Here is a 24,266-nt window from a genome sequence, read left to right as displayed (position 1 = left end):
TGATCATTTAGATTGTCTTTTGGGTTTCCATGTGGTTGAATTCCATTCTAAGTTTTATTATCTCTTTCCTTCTGTCTGGTTGGGCTTTTTTTTTTTTTGGTCCTTTTCTAAAATTTTTAGGCAGTGAGGTCAAGTTATTTATGTGGGCCCTTTCTTCCTTCCTGAGAAATGCTTGCAGAGCTATAAATTTTTCCCTGAAAATGGTTTTAGCTGCATGCCACAGGTTCTGGTAGCTCATGTCTTCATTCTCATATTTCCAGGTACCTTTTGATTTCTTCCTTGACTTCCTTCCTTCCCCACTCATTCAAAATCAAGTTGTTTAATTTCCAGGTGTTTGATTTGATTTTCTGCATCTGTACATGATTAACTTCTATCTTCAGTGCATCATGGTCTGAAAAGATAGGTCATGCAATGTCTATGTCCCTGATTCTATTGAGGTATGTTGTGTGGCCCAGCACATGGTCTATTCTGGAGAATCTTCCATGTGCAATGGAAAATAATGTGTATTCTTTTTTTGGGGGGGGGGATATAAAACCCTATATAGATATATTAGCACTCTCTCTTCTATTTCTTCCATCAAAGTCAGTATTTCTTTGGTGAGTTTTAATCTTCTTGATCTATCCAGAGGTTATAGGGCAGTGTTGAAGTCTCCAACTACTATTGTGTGCTCACAATGTCCTTCCTAAGGTCTGTTAGCAGTTGTTGTAGGTATTTATCTCATCTCTCATTGGGTACATACACGTTTAGGAGTGTGACTTCTTCCTGTTGTCCATATCCATTGATTAATAAAATATGGCCTTCCCTACCCCTTCTAAAGTTTTTCAACCTGAAATCTATGTTTTCCGATACTAATAAGGCCACTCCAGCTTTTTTGAGGGAGTTGTTTGCTTGCAGGATTGTTTTTCATCCTTTGACTTTGAGTCTGTGTTTGTTCTGGCTATTCAGTTGTATTTCTTGCAGGCAGCAGGATGTTGGGTTCAGTCTCTGAATCCATTTTGCCACTCTGTGTTTCTTAATTGGTGAATTTAGATTATTGACATTGAAAGAGATTATTCTTAAGAGATTTTGTGCCATCTTTCTGTAATCTTATTGTGCTTGTAAGGGTTTCTCTTGTCTTACAATAACCCCTTTAGTTCTTCTTTTAGGTTTGGTTTTGAGACTATGAAGTTTGTTGTTTATCCACAAATAGTGCATTGTTCCTTCGAGTTTGAATGAGAGTTTAGCTGGATAAAGTATTCTTGGTGAAGCGTTCATTTCATTGAAGTCTTTCATTATATCCCACCACTGAGTTCGGGCTTGGAGGGTTTCCTCTGATAGGTCTGCTGTGAATCTAAGGGGTGCTCCTTTATATGTGATTTTCTTCTTTGACCTTGCTGCTTGCAGTATTGTGTCTCTCTACATGATGTCCATCATTCTAACTATGATATGTCTTGGAGATTTTTGTTAGGGTCTCTTTTAGCTGGCACCTTTCAGGCTCCTTGAATCTGGATGCCTGCATTCTCCAGCTCTGGGAACTTTTCAGCAATGATTTCTTTGACTGTGACTTTGTCATTGGGGTTGCTTCCCTGTCCTTTTGGTACGCCAATGATTCTAATGCTGTTCCTCTGAAATCATCCCCTAGGCCTCTTATTGGCCCTAGAGCTATTTTGAGTTCTCTTCTCATTGTTTGTTGTTGCCTGTATGCTTCCTGCAGCTCATCTCCAAGCTTACTGATTCTGTCTTCTGATATAGCCATTCTATTGTTGAGGACACACCCACTGAATTTTTAATTTCATCTACTGAACGCTTCATTCATGACACTTCTTTTTATAACTTTTTTATTTCTGCTCTCATTTCTTCCCATATTTTCTTGGCTGTTCCTTCTATTGTTTCTTTCAGTTCCTAATGGATACCTATTCAATCTTTACGTTGAGTTCATTGAACATCTTCAGCATTTCATCTCTGAATTTTTTATCAGAGAGCTCAAGTATTTAGGAAACGCCTACTGAGACTTCTGGACTCCTTTCATCGACCTCTCCTTGTGGTGGGGATTTTCACTGTTTTTTCTTGTTGTTGTGGTATGGAAGAGGGACCTTCAAGTTCACTATCCCTGTTCCCTCTTGTTACAAAACAGGATTCTGAATGGGCTCAGTGAATGGTGGTTGCCTTTTTATTTTCCCCTTCTAGAACATGTCCTTCCTCTCAGATGCTCCTCTAATCCTTACTTGAGGCCTCAAGTGATGCTTTCGGAGAATGTGCTCTTTTACATTGGGTTTGCACAGGTACTTGTATTCATTAGTGTTTTGAAGAAATTGGGATAGACTATTGTGGCCTATTGGCCTACTGGGGGCGGGGGGAGCCTGGGACGGTCTGGGTCCCAGACGCTTGCTGGGACAAAGGAAGGGTGTGATAGCTAGGATGTTACTCACAGACATAGGTAATGAAAACTGAGATGTAACAACAGATTGCTGGGTCTGAAGAAAATAACTGCGGCTGGCCCCCAAAGAGGCCACGAACACTTCGACGGATGCCACGTCCCCTGAAGATTAGACCACAGCCCCTGCCGTAGCTCAGTCTGAGAGGCTGCCTGGGACTTGAGAAGTGCAGGTCAGGAGCTTCACACTCCTGGGCCAGAAGAGAAAACAGCTGCGGTGCTGGGGAACAGTGTGCCACCTGCCAGTGTGGCAGTGGGGGTGGGGGTGGGTGTTGTGGACGGTCTGGGTCCAAGTCGCTGGCTGGGATGCAGGAAGGGCAGGTTGGGAGAAGTCACACACCTGGGTCAGAAGAGAAAACAGTTTTGGTGCTGGGAAGTGTCTGGTGGCATTCGAGGGGATGAGAGGGTTCTGGGATGGTCTGGGTCCAAGATGCTGGCTGTGACAAGGGAAGGGCAGGTTGGGGGACTTCACATACCTGGACCAGAAGAGAAAACACCTGTGGTGCTGGGGAACAGCGTGCTGCCAGCCAGTGCTGCAGTCTGGGGCCCTAATCCAGAATTTTTATGATTGAAGCCCTACCCTCTCCCAAGTTGCTTTAATTTGTGAACCCAAATTCATATTTTGGGTTGCTTATTGAATATTATTTCTCCCACTGGAACCCTCAAATCTTCAAAAATATTATATATTTTCAAATAAAATTTGGTTTCAAAACTGTCAATATGTAAATGATAATTTTAAAGGATGTTTAATATTTGTATTATTCCTTTGAGTATTGATGATTTTATCTATCATAGTGACATATTAATGCTTAAGCGCTAACAATCACAGTGCTCAATTAGAATAATTCAACAAGGACAGAATAAAATTAATTATTTGAGAATAGAATGGTGATAGTTTACATGAGAGACATAAAGACCCATGAAATTAAAGGTCATGAGTGTGAAAATAGGTTTAAATATTGTGAAATGAACCTGCAAGATTTAAAATATGAGAGATATAAAACTGTAGAATCAAGGATAATTTTATTATTTAGCAGTTCATAAGTTATGTGTACCAAAATGTTATGAATACTAAGCTGTTAATTTTCAGTGAAAATATTTTTACTGAAATTATATATGCTAGAGGAACTTAATACAAAAACCATAAGTTAATGAGAATATTTGGTCTAGAAAATTTTTAATTTCCTAGCAGATTTATGAATAAAATATGTGTGAATAATGACTTGATTATATGGACCCAAAAGTTTTATTTTATTTCATTTTATTTTATTCTTGGTTTAGGGGCCACATCCAGCAGTGTTCAGGGATCACTCCTGATGGACCTCAGGGGACCTATGTTTTACTACAGATCTAATCCCGGTCAACCTCTTGCAAGGCATGCAATCCTACCCCCTGTGCTATTTATTGAAGGTGTTTTTTTTTATTTCTGTTATAATAAAAGCTTATTTTACTGCCTAACAATAATAATTATTATGAGTTTGAAAATCTTCAGAAAATTTGTAGGTAACAGAACAAATAAAATCATGTTAACTTTCTGTTTATTACAAAATTCTTGTACTTGAAAGTTGCTGATGAGGGACTTTATAGCTTGGAGGTTCTGTAAGAGTCAAAATATAATCTAGCTCTTCAGAAGTGCTTTAGATATAAACTGGACATTGTGGTGAATTTTTCAAGCTACTTCAATGGCAGTTATCTATATGAAACGTGTCTATAATGATAAATAAAGCTCTATAAAGTAATTTCAGTTTTATATTCCAAAAAATGTAGCTAATTTTATTCAGTATGAGACACTGAAGAACTTTCACAATTTGAAAGATTAGAGAGTTTTTGTAAGTGGATTTGAATTGATAGGTATCTTAAATACAGATTTTAGTATAAGCCAATTATTTTCAAGTTCACTAAAACCAAATTTAAATGTACTTTAAAATCTTTCCTTGTGATTTGATATCAGTCGTGAGTCTCTAATTTAAATGCATATAATTTGTTTGAATAATCTAGTACATTGCTTTACACATAGTAATTATTTCTTATTTATGGCAATGACAATTTTTACATGTTTCAAATATTAGGTCACATTTTATATAATGAGAAAATGTTCCCTTAGTCCTATTTAGTAATTTCAAAATGTGAATTTAGCCTCAATACTCCTATCATCTCCTGATACCATGTGACTATACAGACATGACATATTGAGTAAAGTGAAATGACACTTATAAAATTGACCTTTGTCCATTGTACATCCTTATAAATAGAACTTTTCTCAAATGTGTTTTCAGATTCCTTCATAGACTATCTTTGTTTCTACTTGGGTTGATGGGTCTACAGAACAGATCTTGAACTTACTAACAAACAGCAGAGATAAAGATGACTGACTGAACATCCCCTGAAAGAAGAAAGCAGACTTTTTGATGCCATAGTTTTGTCTGATAAGCCAGTATATATATATATATATATATATATATATATAAGTTTTCTTTATATTTCTGACTTAGATATTTTTATTAATGATTTAAAAAATGTTATTCCAGCTTGATACTCAACGTCCATTCAAAGCCTGCTGAAAACAACTAATTATGAAAAATAATTGGAAGCATCCTATAAAACTGCACTGCAGAGTATGAAACTATTAGCCATTATTGCTACCAAGTATTTAAACTATTGCTAGACCAAAGTTAAATGATTTAAGAGTGAAATACATAACAAAATTCCCCCAAGTTTGTGTATGAGCTCAGGTGTAGAGTGTTTGCCTTGCATGTGTGAGCCTTGAGTTTTATCTCTGAATCACCAATAATGGAGGTAGATTAAACTTATGTAAAATTCTCATTATAAACCTATTGCTTATATGTCAACATAACAAGGTATAAAATCAAGTTTATTACATAGATAGAAGTTGATTTGTTCATATTTTTCTACTCTTTGAACAATACCTATCATAATCTATCTTACTTATAAATACAATTGATTGTGTTGCTATTAGAATTAAAAAGTCAAGCAATTACTACTATACTGTGTACTAAGAGTTACCTAAAACTATTCTTGATAGCTATGTCCAAAGCACAAAATTTGCATTCTCAAAGATGTGCGGAGCCATGTTCAATGTAGTGTTTATTACAATCGCCAGTCATGGAAGCAAGCTAAAAGCCCCACAGTGGAAAATGGATAAATAAGTTGTCATATATATACATTGATAAAAGTATTATGCAACTTACCATAATGTGGATGGGACTGGAAGAAACCATGTTCAGAGAAGTAAGTGAAGGGGAGAAGAGCACATACTTACATAGACACATATATCATTATCTACAAAATATAGTGAGACAAAACAAAGGAAAATACAATATTGGTTAATGAAATCCCTTGATTTTGGTTTATAATTCTGATTACCAAACCATGAGCAGGAGGAGTGTAGGGTTTGGGGTGGGATTATGACTGGTCCACAGGTGACATAATGATAAAAGTAAAGAGTCGTGGGCATTTTAGTGATGATAGGTTGCAATAATTGTGCAAAATACCATATACTTCAGTACTCATATATCCATCTAACCAAAACTAAAATAAAACAACTACAAATATAGTTGTAGTTTTATATCAGTGATATCATTGTGATATTATATAATAAAGGCTTGGTTCAGTGAGTTAAATACTGAGTAATAACCCCTAAAGATATGTAAGGGGGGAATTAAACCCTATAGTTCCTCCCTACTGAAAAAGATAATGTCTTAGAACACATCCTGTGTTCCCTAGTCCCAGTCTCCCTTCAGTGTACCATTTTAGAGACCCGAAGATAGTACTACAAAAGGGTTACCTTCTCCAGCCCTCCCTTTCCCCATATTTCTTCCCTCGCCCTTTCCCCCCAAAATAAAAATAAGAAAACACTGGATTTTTTTTTTTAAAGGACATCCTAGCAATTGCTTTATTGGTTTGGCTTATATGGTGGTTGCTCTAGTGGCCACTACCAAGTTTTGAGATATTCTGCTCACAAAGCAATCTGCAATCATTTATTCAGGAGAAAGTCTAGAAACTGTATAGCACTCTTTAGATATCTCTGATTGCATTATTGCAGATTTCCATCTGAAGATTGTTTCCCTTTAACAGAATTAAATACATGTCATTATGGAAAGAAAGGAGAGCTTAATAAATTATATGACTATAAGCACTCCTACAATAGTTATGATCATTTCATTCTCTGGGATACCTGAAGTCAGAGGCGGTTCCTAAAAAAGACAATACAAATATCTTAAACTCATGAGGTTCTCTTCCTTTTCCTGTATTTGTGGAAATACAATACTATTGTTAAATATATTTGTGGTCAGTGTATCTACCAATTTTCTAGATTATTAACACCAAAATGGTTTTGTAATACTGTAAATGATGTAGGAAATATTTATGTTCCTTTTAAAAGCAGATATTAGATAATCGTACTTTTAGTAGTCCTTAAAGACAATTGTAAAGTGTTAGAACAGTAAATACACTGGTAAAAAAATAAAGTATCTTTAAAATTAATTATTCTTGTTAAGCTAAAAAGGCATTCTTAGATGTTTCCTATTAAAACTAGCACTTAAAACTTACATAAATCAAAATGTTTTTCCAATGTTAATGTTTTTACAATTATGCTATGAAAGAAATGTCAGTTCTGCTATGGAACTTCTAAAAACACAGAGTCAGATTTTCTTGCTTTAATTTTTTGCATTTCTAATAAGCACCTTACAAGTGCTATCTAGCACCTCCATGTTAGAATTTTGGAAACTTTAAATCTGCATTGAAATTTTGAGAAACGCTGATCATCTATAGAATTATATATATAGGGATTGCAAGTTTACAATTTATGAATACCTAGAAAAACTGAAAACAATTTTTGATTTGACCAATCTGGAACAGATAATTTATTTATCATGGGATAGAACCTAATTAACCACATATTTTCAATAATAAACCAAACCAAGTGAACAATAAATATATAAATAACTTAATAGATTTTGGCAATAGAATGGTGATTATCAAATGGGTTAGGTGAAAGTTAGTTGGAATAAAAATTAAAGTAGTCAAATACATCATGGCATATGGAAACTAGACTTTTGTTTGTGATCATGATTATAAAATGTTGAATTATAAAGCTGATGCCTTAAATTTATGTCATGTCACATTTGGTCCCCAGCTCTGTGACAATCCTGAACTCAGTAAGGAATAGATCCTGAGTAATACTTGGTGTGGAAAGAAAGGAATGAATAAAGGAAAGAGAAAGAAAGGTAATAGGGAAGAAAGAGAGAGGAAAAAGATAAAGAAAGTAAGAAAATAGGGAGGGAGGGAGAAAGGGGGAGAGGAAGAGAATAAAAGAGAGAAAGAGTGGAGAGAGAAAAAGAGAAAGGGAGAATAGGAGGTAGAAAGAGGAAAAGAGGTAGGGAGAAAGAGAGAGAGGGAGGCTAGAAGGGAGGTTGTGAGAGACAGGATGAGAACAAAGGACGGATGAAAGGAAGGAAGGACGGGAGGAAGGAAGGGAGGAAGGAAGGAAGGAAGGACGGGAGGAAGGGAGGAAGGAAGGAAGGAAGGAAGGAAGGAAGGAAGGAAGGAAGGAAGGAAGGAAGGAAGGAAGGAAGGAAGGAAGGAAGGAAGGGAGGGAGGGAGGGAGGGAGGGAGGGAGGGAGGGAGGGAGGGAGGAAGGAAGGAAGGGAGAGAAACTTGAATAAAAGAGAAGGAGGAAGAAATTATTAAGGAGATCAACCAGTTCGGCTTATTTTTTAATTAAATTTACTTAGATAAATTCTTGCTAATACTTCTGGAAATGATCAGCAAAGTTTGCAGTGTTCTCAGCACTGATATGAGATGACCACTAATAATTCTTCTGTTATTTCAAACTGTTTTTCTCATAATATAGGAAATGACTCCTTCATATTATAAAACATTCTTTATAGCAATATAGTGCTCATTCTCATGCCTTTTCTGATTAAAGTGCTTCAGCAGCTGTCTTTTTTTTGGTGTGTGTACATTGAACTTTTACTAAGTTTTGTTTTGATAAGTCAATGTTTTTACTGAATCTTGACATACAGTCTTAAAAGGTTTCAAAATGGGATATTTATTTAGCATTATCAAGGTTAGAACACTGTAATAACCAGGGTTTTAGATGCAGGAGATTCTATTTCTCCACACAATACCACAGTCAGCAAGAAATGATTATAGACAAGATTCAAAACAGAAGTTAAGGCATGCTCTTCCAAACCACTGCTACAGATTTTAATGACCAGTCATCAGCTCAGGAATAGAGGTGATCAGGGCCTGAGAGATAGAGTAGGTAAGGCATCTAATCAGGATTGATCCCTTGCTCCACCTATGGTCTCGAGCCCTATTAGAAATGATCCTTAATGCAGCGCTAGAAGGAAGCTCTGAGCATTGCTGGGTATGACACACAAAAAAGATAACAAGAAGTTCCTTTTTTTAAAAAAAATAATTAGTTGATCAAACTCAAATACTTAAGCCTTTGAAATATACTGATAACACACAGGTTGGTGAAAGACAATTCACTGGTAGAGTGGGATTCCAAGAGACATCCGAAATTATGTCATTTGTTTATTCCTTTTCCACCCTTATTCAGTTTCCTCTATTCTCTATCTTGTACAAAATGAGGTAGCTGGGTTGAGGCAATGAAAATTAAAATGATTATACAAAACAAAAAAGGTACAGATATTTTTTAAAAAATATATTTAGAGGGGGCTGGAGCAATATCACAGCGGGTAGGGCGTTTGACTTGGACACGGCCGACCCGGGTTTGATTCCCAGCATCCCATATGGTCCCCTGAGCACCCCAGGAGTAATTCCTGAGTGCAGAGCCAGGAGTAACCCCTGTGCATCACTGGGTGTGACCCAAAAAGCAAAAAAAAAATTAGATAGGTATTTTGACTTATATTATTTTTTGATATTTAATTAATATTTTGGAACAACAGTGATATAATTAACAGGGATAATTTGTGAAATTGTACAGCATACTGTATTCCAATAATGTTAGATAAGTTGAATAATAAAAAATGAGACAATATCAGAACAGATCATAATTAGAACCAATACAGAAGAGCTAACAATGGTAATGAACATGGGGAATACAAAGTAAACCGTTTTAATCTCAAAAAGATAATTTTGCAGTAAAATTAACTTAGACGTTGTCTTAATCCTTTTCATCTAAATTAAATGTCACCAGTAACTTTTTGAAATTCTGTGTCTATGCAGCATATCCTATTTACTAGGTTTTGTACCCATTGACACAAAACATATTTCAAATTAATTTGTCTTCCATTTTATATACATTCAGCCAACCTTCTTTTGACTTATTATATCTACTCTTACTTGCATCCCAGAATATCACATTCATGTTTTAATAACTTTCCTACTTCCTTTTCCACCCCAATCTTTTCTTTTGTTCAGGGGAGTGCTGGCATGGAAGGCAAGTATCTTACTCAACTCTCTGTTCTCTCTTCTTGGTCCTGCCCATTTTTATATTCAGTCAAAGTGATGTTTGAAAATACAATAGGAATCCTGCCACTTACAACTTTAAAATCAATGACAAACTTCTCCTGTTTTTGAAAATGAAGACAAAATTCTTTAAGGTGATCTAAGTCTACAACAACAATAAAAGCAAAACTGAATTTTATTACTTTTATTTTAGCCAGAGATTATCTCAGAGAGCCCAGCAAGCTCTCAGAGTATCCTGCCTGCAGGGAAGAGCCTAGCAAGCTCCCCGTGGCGTATTCGATATGCCAAATACAGTAAGAATAAAAGGTCTCATTCCCCTGACCCTGAAAAGAGCTGGGAAATACGTTTGGAAAAACGAGTAAGGAGAGGCTGCTAAAATCTCAGGGCTGGGATGAATGAATACATTACTGGCGCCTGCTCGAGTAAATTGATGAACAACGAGATGACAGTGATACAGTGATGTTAGCCAGAATTTTTTCTATGACTCTGCACATACCAAATAATGTATATTTCTTAAAGACATTAACAATTGCATGTACTAAATTATTTCTAATAAATGAACAATATAAACACATGAAGGTAATTTAACGTTTCATAGAATCAATAGTTTCTATTGGAAGAATTTAAACACAGACTGCCTAATTTCAAAAGTGATGATGTTAATCTGCATGGTTTACCCATATTGTTATTTAGCTTAGTTCTCTTTTGGTACCTAGCATAGTTCTGCTTTTTACTCACAATGCTCTGCCAGGCTAGTACTTTTACTGTTTCTACAGTGAACCATAATCTTTTCCTTTCTAGGCCTTCCCACATGCTGTTTTATATCCTGGATATGCTTTTCCTCCCACTGGCCACATGATTATTTTCATTCTGCCTTTAGGACTAAACTCAAATGTCACTCCTGTAGAACATTACAGAGTCAAATTAATTAATCTGAAAAAAGTTTGTCTATGCTACTCTACCACAGGGCCTGCATTTCTCATCTAATTTACTTATAATCAAATTATATTTTCATTTGGTTAACTTACCTTTTTATCTCAGTAAAGTTATTTAAGAATGAGAATTGAGTCTGTTCAGCTCATCAAAGAGCTTCCCGTGTCAAGTAATAAATAGTTTATGGATGACTAAACAAGGGAAGTGTGGAGGCAGATCTCTTGGTAGGAAGCTGAAGGGGTTCCCATCTGGCATCTTTCGTTACTTCTGAGTACAGGATCTTTATCTCAGCGAGGAATGGAAAGAGTTGGATGAGAAAACACATAAAAAGGTTGAAAAAACACTATTGCATAAGGTGAAAAAATGAATATATAATTTAAACATCTCTCTAGAGGCATATTTGATTTTTTTAAGTGCCACTCTCCTGTTGGAAGTCTGAAAAAGATATAGTCAATTTCTTGAGTTTAGTATTACTGTAATTTGGTTACATGCTTAACAGGAAAAGATAGAGGTCAAGAAATAAGCCTGAGCTGTGAGGGACATTAACAGTGACACTTCTATAGAGACTGGAATGCATGTGGGTGTTAAGACAAAATGGACTGTTTCCCAATTTATAGTACCTTAGTAAACAATATGTCTGCAAAAGCAACACGTGCATACCCAGAAAATCATTGGAATTTTCTTAGAAATGTAATACTCTTACATTAATGTTTAAGTTTACAATAATTATATAAAAAGCTATTTCATACAACCATCAGCAAAGTGCTCAAAATTCTTGAGCAGATTTTTATATCACCTCTGGTTGGATTTCCAATCCCCCTAATCCTGTACCACCAATCCCTAACCTTTCTTACAAGTTTTAGAGTCCAAAATCAAGACTTGTTGATCTTGTTGGGGCTGGAGTGATAGCACAGCTGGTAGGGCATTTGCCTTGCATCCAGCTGACCCGGGTTTGATTCCCAGCACCGCATATGATCCCCTGAGCACCGCCAGGAGTAATTCCTGAGTACAGAGCCAGGAGTAATCCCTGTGCATTGTCGGGTGTGACCCAAAAAGAAAAAAAAAATCACTGTTGGATAATGTTAGGTTCTTTTCTATCTGTCTCACAATATTTTACAGACAAAAAATTTAGTGAAATAAATTGGTGAAATAATTTGTCCTATCCCAACTTATTTCAGTTACCATGAAACTCATAATTTGAACTGCAATGAGGTGAACTTTATGGTTTTCTCTGTTCCTTGTTTGTGTTTTTGCATTGAGGCCACACGAGGCTGTGCTCATTACTTACTCTTGGCTCTGTGCTAGGGACCTGTGGTGGTACTGCTCAGGAGACCATACATGGTGCTGAGAATTGAACTAGTGTTCACTGTTGGCAAGGCCAACACTGTAACCTTGTGCTCTCTTTCTGACATACTGTAATCTCTTTTTTCCCCACCTGCATAATATTATACTATATATGCACACCATACTCTCAAAATCATTCTTCTACCATCAATCATTTAGGTTTCTTGCATATTCTGTCTATTAAACACCATCAAATACTGAAGTACACACTAAAAACACTAGCTATTAAAAACTGCAGTAACATAGGTGTGTGTATATGTTTCTAAATGAAGCTATGTTTTGGAAGTAGATGCCAAGTAGTAGTTCATCTGAAACATTTTTATAGGAATGGTAAGGGTGGAGTAGCTTTTTGATTGGTTTGTCGCTTTTGTGTATGGATGTAACTGCCAAGGTTTCCAGAAGTACACAGAGGTGGTGGGGATGGGGGCTAGCCTAGCCCAACTCTATGAAAGTATGGAGTTTTCAGTCACAAAACCTGCACACCCGAATTTTCAGCAGATTATAACTTGGTGAGGTCTATCCTGAGATGGTAGAGACAGGCTGGGGGCATGGTGGCGATTTTGGCTTGTGGAAGCAAGTGGCTGCTGAGGGTTCTGTTTGGGAGGGGTCCCAGACTAACATGTCCCATTTTGGTCTGTTCAGCCATGCATGGGTTTGAGATTAACTCCAACTTTTGATCATTTTCGATATTTATGTATGGGTCTCTGAAATACGGTCAATAAATGAGCTTGTATAGCTGAGCTGGAGGTGATATGTGGGCATGACTCCCATATTATACCTTATAGCAGTTTAATTTCTTGGTAAATTTGGCCCCAAGTTGTTGATGTCAAGCCAAAGACACAGTGCCATTTTGGGGTATCGGGAAGCCTGAAGACACCACGAGGCTGCCAATTTATATTTTCTTTGTGTGTGTGTGTGTGTGTGTGTGTGTGTGTGTGTGTGTGTATGCGGGCACATTTTAAATTTGTGAGGTATCTGTCATAATCTGTTCCCTTTTATCCCTGTCTGATTTTTGTGGAATTCCTCTTCTGTTTTTCCATAAATTTAGGAGTTTATAAATCTTGTTCAAGTTTTTTTAATAGCTACTGGTCTACATCATTGACTTCTGTCGTAGTTTTATTATTTCTTTTCTTTGATTTAATTTGGTATTCATTTGCTATGCTTTTTAATAGTTTCTCAAGCTCCAAGAGTCAGTAATTGATTTTTGCCATTTCCTTTTTTTCTAATGAAATCCTGAATTGCTCTTCCCCTTAATACTGATTTTGTTGTGTTAATGCTTCCCAAATATTCTTATAATTTTTATCCTTATTCTTGAGTGTCTGAATGAAAATTTTCATTTATTATTTTATTTGTCCTTTGATATAGTAACTATTTAATTGCATGTTGTTCAGTTTCCAAATATTGATTTTTTTCTCCAATTTTATTTTTATAGTGGTTATCTTCATTCATGTCATTGTTGCTTAGAAAGAGTACTTGATATTGCTTCTACAATCATGACATCATGGATATTTGATTTATCTCCCAGCATGTGATCTATCCTGAAAAACAAACTGTCAGGTTCTCTCAAATAGAACGTATATTCTGCTTTGCAGGAATGGATGGTCCTGTATTTGTTAATGCCTTCAACTTCCTCTAAATCCTCAATTATGCATCTAATTTTTTAATGTTCTATTTGTTTTTCTACTCAGTAATGAGTGCTGGGTGTTCAAGTTGCACACTACTTTTTTCTTCTGTACATTTTACTCCTCAGGCCTATTAGCAGTTAATTTACAATATTTTCTGCTTCCTTATTTGACAAATACACTGTCCCTTCTAATTTATTGTTATTTTTTTCTAGATTGAAAGTTATTTGGTCTGATACAAATATAATAATTCACACTTTTTTGTTGTTGTTTGTTAATCGCATACATAATTGTTTTCCAGACTTTCACCACAAGCTGGAATTTATTGTGGGATGCCAAGTGTGCAAAACGTAGGAAGAAAAGCATTGGATTTTATGTTCTGTTACACTTTGTGCCAACTTTGGAGGAGAGTTTTGTCAACTGACATTTAGAGAAATTATTGATATAAAAATGCTTTGCCCTTTTTCTTTTAGATATATTTTCCCACCCTATACCTTAAAAAAAGTTTTAAGCGTGGCAAGCTACCCGTGACGAACTAAATATGCCAACAACGGTAGCAAAAATTGGTTCTTATTTCCCTAACTCTGGCGTAGTCTCCAGTTCTACCAAGGCAGTCCGCAAGAGCGCGCCAGTCACGGGCAGCAGAAAGAAGCCACACCACTACCACCCCGACACCATGGCGCTGTGCAGGATCCGGAACTATCTGAAGTCCACCGAGCTGCCTATCAGCAAGTTACCATTCCAGCAGCTGGTGCCCGAGATGGCTCAGGACTTGACCACTGACCTGTGCTTCCAGAGCTTGGCCGTCATGGCGCTGTAGGAGGCGTGCAAGGTTTACCTAGTGGGGCTCTTCAAGAATGCCACTTTTGCACCATCCACGCCAAGGGTGTCACCATTATGCCTAAGGACATCCAGCTGGCATACCGCATCCTCAGAGAGAGGGCATAAAGTTTATGATGCTAAAATCTCAGGGCTGGGAGAAATGGAGACGCTACTGGTGCCCGCTCGAGTAAATTAATGATTATAGGGATGACAGTGCTACAGTGCTACCTTAAAAAAATATTTGTTATTTTTGCCATTCCTTGAAGTGCTCAAGGCTTACTACTTGCTCTGTACTTAGGGATCACTCTTTGATTTGCTCAAGGGACCAGAGCAATACCATGGATTAGACAGAATTGGCTATCCTTATATATACCTTGTACTTATTTTTACTAGCCCTTTTCATCATGTGTTTTGAATATATCATTCATTGTCATAGAGTTTATTCTATAAATTTAATGTAATATTTGTGTTGTTTTACTTGTATTTGTTATTGTTTCACTCTTGCTGCTTATAGGAATCTATTTCTCTCTGGTTCTTGCCATTTTGGTTATTATGATTTTTGGTGTTTTTCTGCTTAGGTTTATTTTGCTTAGCAATTTTTTACTTTATGGATCAGTGCACAAGTCTCCCTCCTCAGGCTCAGAAAATTCTCAGCTATCTCTACCAGGTTACTTTCTATTTTCTCCTCTTCAGAAGTTCCTGATTCAGAGATATTCCTCTTATTATTGTCAATTTAAAAATATTAAATGTTGTTTGTTAATTTAATGTATCCATTCACTTATTTCAGTGTATCACTGTATCACTGCCATCCCACGGCTCATCAATTTGCTCAAGCGGGCACCAGTAACGTCTCCATTGTGAGACTTGCTATTACTGTTTTTGGCATATTGAATGTGCCTCGGGTAGCTTGCCAGGCTCTGCTGTGAGGGCAAGATACTCTGGATAGCTTGCCAGGCTTGGTAGCTTTCCAGGAATAAAACTTATTTATTCAATTTATTTATTCATTCATTTAAATATGTTTTATATTGCTTATTTATTGGTAATCCTATATACCTTGTAATTGAGGTTGCTATTTACATTTTTGGCCACTGACTAGAGCGATAGCATAGCGAGTAGGGCATTTGCCTTCCACACGGTCAACCCCGGGTTCGATTCCTTCATTCCTCTCAGAGAGCCAGAGAAGCTACCAAGATTATCCAGTCCACACAGCAGAGCCTGGCAAGCTACCTGGTAAGCTACATGAGCCCATGTGCTCTGGTAGCTGACTCGCTGTTGATTTCCATGAAACGGGAGTTGTTTGATGTCGACTGTTGCCAAGGATGAAACAAAACCAAACTAAGCCTGTTGCTGTTTCTTCTCAGCACCTCCTGTCAGGGCAGGTCATGCAGCAGCAGTCTGTCTGTCTCGAGCTCCCCTTTCCTCCCTGCTGCAGTGCCCAGCATCCTGAAATCCAGCCAGGTGGCCCAGAGTGCTCTGTCCTGAGGTGCTCCTTGACCTGGCTCTGCAGAGCTGAAATCTCTGGTGACAGCTGGTGCAGACTTTCCCAGCCCCGAAGACACCCCCCTTTTCTAGACTCTACTTAATCTAAGCACATGAATCAAAACATGTTCATCACAGTCCAGCCGGGCCAGAGAGACAGTACAGGGAGGGAGATGTGTCCTGGAACGGCTGACCCCAGTTCCAACCCTGGGCACCACCAGAGGTCACTCCTGAGCAGAGTCAGGAATAGTTTCTGAGTACCCTTGGGTGTAGCCAACCATCCTATCCCCATGAAGTAATATAGAGACACAAGTGCCTGGGCAAAAGGAGGGTTTCCAGGGTCTCTGTCCGAATATGGGATTAGCTATTAGCTCCATTTCCCTGCCTCGCTCCTGTGCCCCCCTGCTATACCCAGAGCCTCCTCGCTATTGGCCTCTGTATTTCTCATAAGACTCCAAGGGTTGGGCAAACAAGGCTCAAGAAAGGTCGTGCTGTGTGTGAGTCATACCATGCGCAGCCTTTGCCCTTTCTGGGCAGGGTGCTTCCCTGTGAATGAGGAGCTCTGTTGTGTCTGCAGGTGCGTCTTGTCCTACATTGTCTATTAATGTAAAGGAATTTCAAAAGAGGAAAATAATAAATGCTCTTTTTGAAAAATATAGTTTGGCATATTCGATATGCCAAAAACAGTAACAAGAAGGCTCACAACGGAGACGTTACTGATGCACACGCGAGCAAATTGATGAACAATGGGACGACAGTGCTACATTCTTCAAGGTTCTTCCATCTTCTCTTCCAATGCCTTTCTCAGCTCATTGGTCATAAACTGATGCAATGGGCAAAGGCATAATACTCAACCTCGTGGGAATGCTTCACTGAAAGTGTTCAATTGAGTTTGTAACCTAAAGAAGGTGAGGTCACTTGTTTGGTGGAGGCACACCTGCTAGTGCTCAAGATTTACTCTTGGATCTGCATCCAGGGGTCACTACTGGTGGGGTTCAGACAACCACATGTGATGTTGGGGATCTAACCACAGTTAGTGATATGCAAAGCAAGTGCCCTACCTACTGAAATTTTATTTTTCATTAGGTTTTTCAGACCACATCAGATCTTGCTCAGGGGTTATCCCTGCATCTATTCTCAAAAATTAATCTGGTGGTGCTCAGTGAACCATATGAACCCCAGGAGAGTCTCTCCCCTAAAGTCAGACCTGCTGAAAAGGAAGCATTAGATAATTTGTTTTCCCTTGCTGAGGATGAAGAGGTATGAGGTCAAGTGACCACACTTAGCGGCCTCTCAGTTTTGGGTTTCTGTATTTTAGTATTTTAGTAACGAAGTCCAGAGAGATATCTGCCAGAAGTTGCATTGTTGCCAACTTGTACTTCTCAGTTACATTATATTCCACATATGAGTGCAATCTTTCTATGTCTGTCTCTTTCTTTCTGACTCATTTCACTCAACATGATACTTTCCATGTTGATCCATTTATATGCAAATTTCATGACTTCATGTTTTCTGACAGCTACATAGTATTCCATTGTGTAGATGTACCAGAGTTTCTTTAACCAGTCATCTGTTTTGGGGCACTCTGGTTTTTTCCAGATTCTGGCTATTGTAAACAGTGCTGCAATGAACATAGAAATACATATGCCATCTCTACTATACCGTTTTGCCTCTCTGGGATATATTCCCAGGAGTGGTATTGCTGGGTCAAAGGGAAGCTCAATTTCTAATTTTTTGAGAATCGTCCATATTGTTTTCCAAAAGGGCTGAACCAGTCGGCATTCCCACCAGCAGTGAAGAAGAGTCCCTTTCTCCCCGCATCCACGCCAACACCGGTTGCTTTTGTTTTTTGGGATGTGGGCCAGTCTCTGTGGTGTGAGATGATATCTCATGGTTGTTTTGATCTGCATTTCCCTGATGATTAGTGATGTGGAACATTTTCTCATGTGCCTCTGAGCCATTCGGATTTCTTCTTTAGGAAAGTTTCTGTTCATTTCATCACCCCATTTTTTGATTGGGTTGGCAGTTTTCTTCTTGTGGAGTTCAACCAGTGCATTGTATATCCTTGTTATCAACCCTTTATCGGATGGGTACTGCATAAATATCCTTTCCCATTCTGTAGATTGTCTTTGTACTTTGGTTACTGTTTCTCTTGAGGTGCAGAAGCTTCTTAGTTTGAGATAGTCCCATTTATTTATCTCTGTTTTCACTTGCTTGGCCAGTGGCACGTCAGCTTTGAAGATACCTTTGGCTTCAATGTCGTGGAGGGTTTTGCCGACCTTGTCTTCAATGTACCTTAGGGATTCTGGTCTGATGTTGAGGTCCTTAATCCATTTTGATCTGACTTTTGTACATGGTGATAGGTGGAGATATAAGCCCATTTTTTTGCATGTAGCTGTCCAGTTTTGCCAGCACAATTTGTTAAACATGTTTTCCTTGCTCCACTTCACCTTTTTTGCTCCCTTATCAAAGATTAGATGGTCATATATTTGGGGGGATGCGTCAGAATATTCAACCCTTTTCCATTTGTCTGCCGCTCTGCCTTTGTTCCAGTACCAAGCTGTTTTAATGACTACTGCTTTGTAGTAGAGTTGGAAGTTGGGGAGGTTGATTCCTCCCATTTTCTTTTTCCCAAGAATTGCTTTAGCTATTCGTGGGGGCTTATTGTTCCATATGAATTTCAGGAGCGCTTGCTCCATTTCTTTGAAGAATGACAAGGGTATCCCTATAGGGATCGCATTGAATTTGTACAATGCTTTGTGGAGAATTGCCATTTTGACAATATTAATTCTTCCAATCCATGAGCAGGGGATATTTTTCCATTTCCTCATGTCTTCTTTTATTTCCTGAAGTAGCATTTTGTAGTTTTCATTATACAAGTCCTTTACCTCCTTAGTTAAGCTGATTCCGAGGTATTTGATTTTTTGAGGCACAATTGTGAACGGGATAGCTTTTATCATGTCACTTTCTTCTCTCTCACTATTTGCCTATAAGAAAGCCATGGACTTTTGGGTATTGATTTTATAGCCTGCAACTTTACTATACGAGTCTATTGTTTCTAGCAGTTTCTTGTTAGAGGTTTTAGGGTTTTCTATGTATAATATCATATCATCAGCGAATAGTGAGAGCTTGATTTCTTCCTTTCCTACCTGAATGCCCTTAATATATTTTTCTTGCCTAATTGCTATTGCAAGTACTTCCAGTACTATATTGAACAGAAAAGGAGAGAGTGGGCATCCTTGTCTTGTCCCTGTTCTCAGAGGGAAGGGTCTTAGTTTTTCCCCATTGAGGATGATGCTTGCCGTAGGCTTATGGTAGATGGCTTTGACTATATTGAGGAAGGCCCCTTCTATACCCATTTTGGCGAGAGTTTTCATCATAAAGGGGTGCTGAATCTTGTCAAATGCTCATCCTCAGCAATGGAAAACAAATTATCTAATGCTTCCTTTTCAGCAGGTCTGACTTTAGGGGAGAGACTCTCCAAACGGTAATAGTGAGTTTTGTTGAAATATTGTATGCAATCAAAGTGAAAGTAAAGTGAAATTTATTAGTTACACAGGCGGGGGCGCTAAGGGTGGGGGGCTAGGGGTGTGGGGGTGCAGGGTGGAGCTATACTGGGATTCTTGGTGGTGGAATATGTGCACTGGTGAAGGGATGGGTATTCGAGTATTGTATAACTGAGATTTAAACCTGAAAACTTTGTAACTTTCCACATGGTGACTCAATAAAAAATTTTAAAAAATAAATAAAATAAAATGGATTATAATTTTGCGAAAAAAAAAGAACCCCAGGAGTTGAATCTGAGTCACCCATATGCAAGACATATACCTTATCATCTGTAATATCTCTCTGCCTCTCCTCCCCCAGTGTACTGTTGCTCAGGCCCTAAGGTGTCAGCAGGGGTGAGGTCGAGCTTCTGAGTTTATAGGGGCAGATCTGTGGCTGTGATCATCCTACTGCTGAAGCTCTGACCGCACTCTGCGGCAATCATGGTTACTCTCAGTCTGAACTGGGTGGGCCATTTCACCCTTTGTTAGGTTTAAGAATTCCTTCAGCAGCATTTTGTCTGCTTGGTGGTGGAAAACCTGCACTACAACCCTACTGGCTCACTTTGGGAATCTGCTCCTTGCTCAATCGAGGAGCTGGGTTTGCTGCTATCCTCCTTTTGCCTCTGATATATGCATTTCCCAGCAGTCCTTGGGGATCCTTTATGCCTTTGCTTTCAGAGATCACTTCCAGGGATGCTCTAGGAACCATATGTTATGTCAGGGATCAAAATTGCATCATCTCTATGCAATGCAAGCACCTTAGCACTGTACTGTATTCTGTCTCAAGTTTATGTATTTACCCAAAAGAGAAATTTCAGCAGCAATATTTCCTTGCAAAAGTAATTTTTAAAGAATATTTCCAAACCCCAAATTAAGTAAGTTTGAGAGATGTATGAACAGTTTGAGAAAAGTATAAACTGTCAAACTATAGAACTACAAGATTTTTTCCCAAAATATTGTCAGATTGAATTTCATTGTCTATTGTTTATTTGTGTTTATTTGTTATTTAGAGACAAAAGTAAATAAAACACCATTTTTGGTGAGTTAAGTGCTAAATAGGAATAGATAGTAAATGTTGCAACATATTATATTAATTTAAATTCTGAAAAATAATGCAAATTTCATGCAATAAAATTTTAAGTACCTATCTTCCACCACAGATAATAACATCAGAAGTTCCCAAAGTATTTTTAAATGCATCTTTATTGTCCAACAGTCATCCTTCCTCACAAGTAGTATCTTTTAGACTCCAAATCCACCTTTGAAAGCATGGCTCAAAAGAAATTCAGAGAAAATAAGAGTGTTATGTGGCAAACAGCAGCAGAAAACTATTCGTATTTTCAAGATCAGTTCATTGAAACCTGATTTGAACATGTTATCATCTTGTCAGTTTATTTGACATTGATATGGTTTAGTTTCTTCCACTGCAAAAAGAAAAAAAACTAGATTATCTACAACCTGAAGAAAATACAGAAACATGTGAACATAAGTGGAACACACACAGTTGACTTTTTTTAGTAAAACATCAAATCTTCTGTAAGGCCAGGTGCATGAGAATGCATTTGAGTACGAGAAGTGATCTTACTAAAACACACATTTTATTTTATTTAATTTTTGTTTGGTTGCTTTGTTGTTGTTGTTCATAGCTGGTGATGCTCAGCAATAACTCCTATTTCTGTGCTCAGGGATTACTCCAGTCTTGAGACACCATATGAGGTGACAGGGATCAAATCCATTTGAGCTGCATGAAAGGAAAATGCCCTATCCACTATATTTTCACTCTGGCCCAGAGGTACAGATTTTCACAGTAAAAATGAAGTTCTATGTTTGTTTAAATTAATGTAGAAAAGTCACAAGAGGAATTCCAATATGTATAACTAACATCACAAAATTGTTTCTGTTTATATAACATGGACTTCTGGCATCCACTAAAGAGTAAAACTTCAGAATGAACTTTACTTTTACTTGTACAATAAAATATACTAGCTATACAAAAACTCAAATATTTCATGCTTCTAAGAAAGCTGATAATTCAGGAGAGCAACAAAATAAATACAATTGGAAACCTTAAACAATTCTAAGACTAGAAGCTGGAGGAATCACTTAAAAAAATTAAAGAAGATAACCCAGTTCCAGTGATAAACAGTGAAGTATTAGCAAAGAATAAATGCATATTTTAATAGATAAAATCACAATCACAATTCATAAAATTTCTCAAGCAGTCAGGTTATTCTGAACAATGTTTTAAAAGTAAACACTACTTATGATTGTTCATGGTGATACACAAAATCATCGACTCCATATAATAAACTACTAGAAAAATTTAATCCCCAATGTAAAATGAAATAATAAAAAATAAAATAAATACATATAAATAGTTGTATTTTAAGACACAATTAGACAATTAATTTTAAAAAATCATAGTAGTTATTAAAAACACTTGGGAATTAATATAAAACAAGAAAGATCTAAACTGTGAAAGCTGTAACACACTGTTTAAAGACATAGTAGAAACAAATAAATGGAATGCCACACCGTGTTCATGAATTAAAATACTAATGATTATTAAGAAATCAGTTTACATAAAGTAATATATAGATTTAATACTCTTGGAAAGCCCGGCAAGCTACCGAGAGTATCCTGCCAGCATGGCAGAGCCTGGAAAGCTACCTGTGGTGTATTCAATATGCCAAAAACAGTGACAGTAGGTCTCATTCCCTCCCTTGACCTTGAAATAGCCTCCAATCTATTGGGAAAGACAAGTAAAGAGAAGCTGCTAAAATCTCAGGACTGCATGTAATAGAGACATTACTGGTGCCCACTTGAGTAAATCGATGAACAACGGGATGACAGTGATACAGTGATACAATGCCTATTAAAATACCAATGACATTAGTTAAAAAATAGATCAAACATTCTAAAATTTGGCACAAACAGTGCTTTGGAGAGGAAATTTTAAAGTGAAGGCATCAGTATCTGATTTCAAATTATACTACAAAGCAATAATAGTTAACAAGTTATTCTAGGATACAATGATTAGATATCTTTGCTAGAGAAAAAAATAAAAACAAGGAAAAAGTAAAGGAGAAATGAAAGAATAGGACTAGAGAGACAGTCTAGCAGATACAGTGCTTCTATTGCACTTCACAGTCTCAGGGTTAATCCACTTCACTTCACAGAGTCCTGTAATTTTTGACAGACAGGAGTAAATTTTGAGCACTGGTGGGGTAGACCCCCAAAAAACTCAAGAAGAATGGGATTAAAATATGAGGAACACATGGAACATTTTGAATGTCTCTAATAAATGGATATTTATTCAGAATATCAATGTTAAAATGAAAGTACATATTTTTTAATCTATCTATGTTACCAAAGCAATGAGTTTAAGCATTCAAAACAGTTGCAAAGTTTTTTTTTAATTTATTTTATTGAATCACCAAGTGGAAAGTTACAAAGTTCTCAGGCTTATATCTCAGTTATACAATGCTCAAACACCCATCCCTTCACCAGTGCCCATATTCCACCACCAATAAAAACAAAACAAAAAAAAACAGTATACATCCCACCCCTCACCCCCCAGCCCCCTCCTGCGTGACTTATAATTTCACTTCCTTTTCTCTTTACCTTGATTACATTCCAGATTTCAACACACAACTCACTATTGTTGTTGGAGTTTCAAAACAGACTTACTATTTTTGTTGGAATTTATCCCCCAAGAATATAGCTCTATTAACAAGGAAATATTTGGTAATAAGTTTTCCACTGATGAGAATGAAGAGATAAAAAAGAGAACCCCAAATCCTAAAGCTGTCTCTGGTTCCTGCATGTTCCACATACACCGGTTGTGCAGAGGCATGGGCACCCGGGTCGAAACTTGGCCGGAGCCCGGGTTCCGGCCCGGGCTGAGACTGCCCCATTATCCTGCGGCTGTTTCAAGTTCAAAGCACATTTTTTTTTCTGCACCAAAAGTTCATACCTGCTCAAAGGACCCACAAATTGTCGGACACCACACCTTCTCCCGGAGGGGAGAGAGACCAAGAAGGAAGGATATTTCCTCCTTTAGCCGGCGTGGGGAAAAAGCTTAGTTCACAGTCTCTATACATGGTTTACAATTTCCTTATTCTAGTAATTAAGTCCGAGGAGATTTAAGTTGGAAAACGAATCATTTCCCTTCCTGGAACAGCATGTAGCAAAAGCTTAGTTCACAGTCTCCATACATGGTTGCAAGCACTTGCTGGAACCCCAAATCCTAAAGCTGACTCTGGTTCCTGCTCATTCCACATCCACTGGCTGTGCAGAGGCATGGGCACCCGGGTCTAAACTCGGCCAGAGCCTGGGCTCCGGCACGGGCTGAGACTCAGTTGCAAAGTTTTGAATGTTTTCTACTGTAGTCTCAATTTCTAAAAGGATAGTGAGAGTATCTATACAAAAAGATTGAATTTTAACTTTTGCTATCTAGTTTTTATGCTTTTGCATATTATTCTAATCATTTAAAGTTTTAAGTCATTCTCAAATAGTTGTTCAAGAATTATGAGCAGTTAAAAGAATTATTATATTATGTCATGGTTTTTATTATGTTCTTTTTTAAATTTAGAACACCTCTCCCTCTTCTAGTTGAGCATTCATAATTTATATGTAAATGAATTA

At 37.5% G+C, this 24,266-nt stretch overlaps 2 pseudogenes; both read left to right on the top strand.

Annotated features, from left to right (window-relative positions):
- The window catches only part of LOC105942927 (cyclin-dependent kinase 4-like), a 42,239-nt pseudogene extending 28,045 nt beyond the window's left edge, over positions 1–14,194 (top strand).
- Positions 14,195–14,311: 117 nt separating this feature from the next.
- LOC129398765 (uncharacterized) lies at positions 14,312–14,718 on the top strand (annotated as a pseudogene).
- The last annotated feature ends 9,548 nt before the right edge of the window (positions 14,719–24,266 follow it).

This window comes from Sorex araneus, chromosome 2, assembly GCF_027595985.1.
Source record: "Sorex araneus isolate mSorAra2 chromosome 2, mSorAra2.pri, whole genome shotgun sequence".
Lineage (NCBI taxonomy): Eukaryota > Metazoa > Chordata > Mammalia > Eulipotyphla > Soricidae > Sorex > Sorex araneus.
This window is presented reverse-complemented; position numbering and strand designations above follow the sequence as displayed.